The sequence below is a fragment of the Benincasa hispida genome, chromosome 2 (assembly GCF_009727055.1).
Source record: "Benincasa hispida cultivar B227 chromosome 2, ASM972705v1, whole genome shotgun sequence".
Taxonomy (NCBI): Eukaryota; Viridiplantae; Streptophyta; class Magnoliopsida; order Cucurbitales; family Cucurbitaceae; genus Benincasa; species Benincasa hispida.
Window position 1 is genome coordinate 9,929,149 of NC_052350.1, and position 5,519 is coordinate 9,934,667.

Sequence of the window (5,519 nt, forward strand, 5' to 3'; positions counted from 1 at the left end):
AATAAATTAAATTTTTCGATTCATGATTATGTTTATTAGTTAAGAGACAATAATCGTAAATACTAAGGTGTAATTAATAATAATAATAAACGTGTAAATTTACGTATCAAAATGAAATAAACTCAAATGTAAGAGATGAAATTATAATTTTTTGAAACTAAACGTCAAATTTAGGTCGAAACTTGATAAAGAATTAGAAAGCAAAAGAGTATTTTCTGGGGGAAAAAGAGAAAAAGAAAATTAATTGTTTACGAAAAGCTATTTTTTTGTCCCATAAATAAGCTCAAAAATTACAGCGCTGTATGATTTTATCAATACCCACGACGTTGGCGTCCTCAACCTCTTCTACAATATCAAACATGCCGCCGGCATTATTAGCATCCTCATTCCGCCACCGCTGAACGGCCGTACACTCCTCTTTGTGCCGGACTTTCCAGTCCTGCGCTTGGCATCCCCTTGAACAGTAATTTACTGTGCCACAAACTGAGCACCGTCGGAACTCGTGCGGCCGAGTCTCCGCCGACCGCACCCACCGTGCGAGCAAAGTCTCAGCCCTTCACGCGCCGCTACTTCACCTTCCGACTCGAACCACTCTTTAAAAACAGGTTCACTGGATGTGGCTCCGGCGCTGGAACGTACAGCCAAAATCGCTAAGCAACGAACAACGCGTCGCCATCAATTCAGGGAGGGTTGCCGAACTGGTGGTGGTGCTGTTGTTGCACATATTCGAGGAGGAGAGTAGAACCGCCGCGAGCTCACGGGCGTTGGCTTGGATGAGGAGGCGGCGGCCTTCGTCGGAGTTCTGTTTCACACCGTAACCGTCTTGAAGGCAGTGACCGAGTTCGCGAAGTGCGTCTACATGGCCAAGAAAAGCGGCTCGAGCACAGAGCGCTACGCCTGCCTGAAGATCTTGTCGCTCTTAGAGCCACCGCTGCCGTTGAATTGAATAACAGCGAGTGAGTACAGCGCCGGAGCGTGAGATTTAATCGCTGCTTCTCGCCATTAAAGAAGCTCCACTTCCCTCGATATCCTCAAACAATAAAATCGGATCTGCAAGGAGGGAAAAAATACAGATACTCTTCATTCACAATCCCCCTACCCTACTTCATAATGAGAGTAACAATTTCTTCATCTTTTTCAACAAAAAAGAACAGAAAAAGATAACACAAACCATTCCGAGCGTGTACTCGCTCCGAATTACCGGCGTCGAACGCAGCGTTTGAGAAATCGGTGAGCAGAATGCGCACCAGTTTTTCGTTCTACTGCAAACGCCCTTCGGTCCGGCCTTAGACAAACAAAAGGATGAAGAACCAAGCGATCACACCTCTTGCATCTGCAAAACATGCCGGAAAAAAACGAGAAAATTTACAAACCAACAAAAAAACAGAGGAAAAAAGAAAAGAAAAGAAGCATGTAATTACGTCAAGAGAAGGTTGAGGAGGTCGGAAGGGGAAGGAGAGGAGGAGGCGAAGGCGGCAGAGGAGTGTAATAAGGAGATCGTCGCAAGACATCAAGAGATCGAATCTTGCGGCAATATTTCCGGCATGTTACCGGCCCTCTTGGTTGCAAATCATGTTGAAGAGTTTTCGTGGTTACATGCGTTGAGAATAGAGAATTAGGAGTGTGGTACGGCGGCGTGCGGCGGCGTGTTGGCGTCTCTCTGGTATAGGAAATCGGAAATGGTAACCGTTCTGCTTCTCTTTTTTTTAGAAATTGATTTTAATTTAATTTATTTTTGTTTTCCTCGTGGTTCGGTAAAGACGAATTCCAACGGGGCGGTTTTTATATATACACACATCCACCACTTTCATTGCCTTGCGGGTGGGACCTCCACTTCCTATCACAATCATAAGAATTTTATTTCATTTCATTTCACTTTTTTTAATTTTTGAAACGTAGAAAAAACCCACTTTACATTTTGCTCCACCTTTTCTTTCTAACTATTAAGACTCATTAAATGTTACACATCTTTTCTTAAAACTCATTATTATAGTTATCCCTAAGTTACACTTTATTCTTCTAATTTGATAACATCTCCCTAAATAGTTTTTTATGATTAAATTTTAACTTTTTTTTTAAATACCAAATTTATGATTTAGCAATATATTTATTTTAAATCTAAGTAAATTAATAAAGCTCGTAATCATTTTATTTTTTGTTTTTATTTTTAAACATTAAATTTATGCTCACTATTTCCATATCCAAATTTATTTCTTTGTTATCTATTTTTCAAACCGATCGTTTAAAAAGCAAGTCAAATTTTGAGAACTAAAAAAACAGCTTTAAAAAAAAGTTGTTTTATGTGTTTTGAAATTTGACTAAGAATTGAACCACTATACTTAAAAAAATACAAGTCATGCTAAGAAATATAAATGATATAGGCTCAATTTATAAACAAAAAAATAAAAAATAGTTACCAAACGGGACCTATTCTCCGTTGATTCTAATTAGTAGTTTTTTTTTCTTTTATAATTTTTATGTGGGGTTTGGTCTAATTTTACATATAATAAATTGTGTTATTAGTTGAAGATAGTGTATATAAGTTTAGATTTTAATAACTAAAAATGAAATAATCAATTTATCATCTTTCATCTAGGTAAAGAAGATTAATTTTTAACTTGAAAATAATAAATAAAATAAGATATAAACTTTATTGTTAATTGACTCCGTGTTACTTTGGTTATAGGAATGTTAAATTATACACAAATATCTTTAAATTTTGGTGTAAGTTGTAAATATGATGATTGACCTTTGAAAAGTTTATTTTAACATTTTTAACTCTTAAATTGTTTTTTTAAAAAAAATATTATTGAATTTTCCTTGATTATCTTCCCCACCAAAAAAAACTATTTTTTTATTTTTTTTTTTATTTTTAGTTCAATCAAAAACGCAGTTACCACACTTAGATTTTTAGTAAAAAATTTGAAATTATAACCATTAAGTTATATCTATGTATTTAAATAAAAATAGAAGTTTATAGTTGGAATTCTCTTCCTTTTGTATTAAAAAAGGTAATGATCATACCAATTAAATCGAAAACATTATTTTAAGAACTATAAGGATTTATTGAAATTAGGGAGAATAAATTTCAAAATAATTATTTTTTTTTAAAATGATAATTATTGTATTTTATTATGAAATCGTCAGAGTGTTGGTAATTCAGAACAACTTTAAATCTAAATAATAAAAAAAAAAGGGAAACATCACGAACAATCCTTGGCCTATTGTTAGAGTCTTTCTCACTATTCTCCAGCCTTAGAACGGATTGTGGGATCCAATTTTGTGATGAATTTGAGGAACACTACTCTCATCAAAGCCGACCTTCTTTACTTCTTTCTTCATTAACAACTTAATTGAAACTCTAATTGACTTTGATCGAAAGGAATTTTGTTATGTTTTAAGAATGGAAAAAAATAAACACATTTTTTAGTTTTAAAAATTTTAGGAGACGTATGTGTATAGTGAATTTGATACGGCAAGGAGGTCGGATAATGAGGCGATATTTAAATTGAAGAATACTTAATTATTGAAAGAAAATGTAATAGTATGGAATTAAATGGTGGGCGATGAAAAAGATCTGGAAATCCCCTACCATACCGACTTCTTCCCATCCGTTTTGCGACAAATTTAAGAAAAACCACCTTACCTAATTTATGGTAATTACCGTCATAATCCGTGTTTTAATTAACCATTATTTTACTTCTCTAACATCATACACCTTCAATTATAACCCATCCCTTCATCAATACTCGTTCATACAAAATTAGAAACCAAGAAGTATATATATTATATGATATATAATATTTAATATATCTTCTATTTGGTCTTAGGTTTCAACAGAGTATACGTTTGATTTTAATTAGTCCTAAAATTTTAAATATTAACGATTTTTATCATTCAACATTTGAGTTTTGTTTCAATTTAGTTCATAGGTTCCAGATTTTACATTTTTCAAATCTAAATTTCAAGTAATATTCAACTTTCTACATTTTAATAGTGATGTATGTTAATAAATTAAGAATAATAAAAATAATTATAATGAATTAAGTTTCATTATTTTCTATCACTTTTAAATTTGGATTTAGATTTAAAATCTCACTTCATAATTATTTTAAGTTAATCAATTAATGTTGACCACGTGATTGGAAGTTGATACTTAATAAAAAATCGAGGTTAAAAATATAATATCTGAAAATAGAGAGACCAAATTGAAAATAAATTTAATTCTCAAGGGTAAAATTGTAACATTTTAGGCTGAATTAAAATTAAGATCAGATCCTTTTCTGGTCTCATTTTCTTTTTCAAAACTATTATTTATTGTTTTATTTATTTTTTATTTATTTTAAATAAAGTTAAAAAATGCATGACTATATATTATCTAAAAGGTGCTATAGGAAGAAATATCTGTTTTCCTCGTCTGATGTCTTGTTATAGGGTTATATACCGTAATTTTACATTAAAATTATTAAATAAATTATTTTATTTTAACTCGCCCTATTTTTAATATCACACACAAAAAAAAAAAAAAAAAAATCTATTTTTTTCTAATCTTTTAGCATCAAACGTGAATGTATTAAATATTTTTTAAAATATTATTTTTATTTCAATGCGAACGATATTTCAATTCATTAAAACAAACAAAATTGATTTATTTCCAAGATTTAATTTAAGATAAAATCAAATTTTCTCTATAAATTCACTCATTGGTTCCAAAATTTAATGTATCTCTTCCCTCTTTCTTTCTCATATTTTTTTCCTCTTTTTTCTTTTTCGTTAATAATTTTTTATTTTCCTTTTGCTAGGTCGAATTTTGAACCCTCGACCTTGCCCTAACATTATTATTGAGTCTGTTTAATTATCATTCTGGTGACCTTCCTCATAATTATTTGATGTGGAGAGAACGAAAGACCTTCCTCATTCCGGAGACATTCCTCATAACACTCATAATTATTTAATGTGTTATAAATAATTTTGTATTGGGAGAGAACGAAAGAGGGAAAAGTAAGAGAGAGCGAGATTATGAGAGAGAGCGAGATTTTGAGAGAGAGCGAGAATTTGAGAGAGCGAGATCCTGAGAACGAGAGCGAGATCTTGAGAGCGAGAGCGAGATCCTGAGAACGAGAGTGGGATTTTGAGTGAGAGCGAGATGTTAGCGAGAGTGAGATATCCGTACAAATTTCCCTTTTTTTCTTTATTTAATTCCCCATTCCACCTTCTTCTTTCTTTTTTTTTTTCATTTTATAAAAACAATTTCTAAAAGTATTTTATTATTATTTATAATTTTTTTTAAAAAAAAAAAAAGAAAAAAAAAACTTCATCAAAATCTTGGTACCAAATGTACAAAAGGAATCCAAAATCATTATTGTAAAATCTTTTAAACTATTGACCTCACTACTGTGATTAAAATTTTTGTTTTTTATATCAATTAGTCTTATTTATAGACTTGCATGTGAAGGTTTTGAGTGTTGATTTGATTTATTATGTCCCCAAATTATTATCTAAAATATGTAAATTTGAAT

General features: G+C 31.5%; 1 pseudogene; it reads right to left on the reverse strand.

The window, feature by feature from the left end:
• Positions 1 to 225: 225 nt before the first annotated feature.
• Positions 226 to 5,519, reverse strand: part of LOC120071963 — a 14,359-nt pseudogene continuing 9,065 nt past the window's right edge.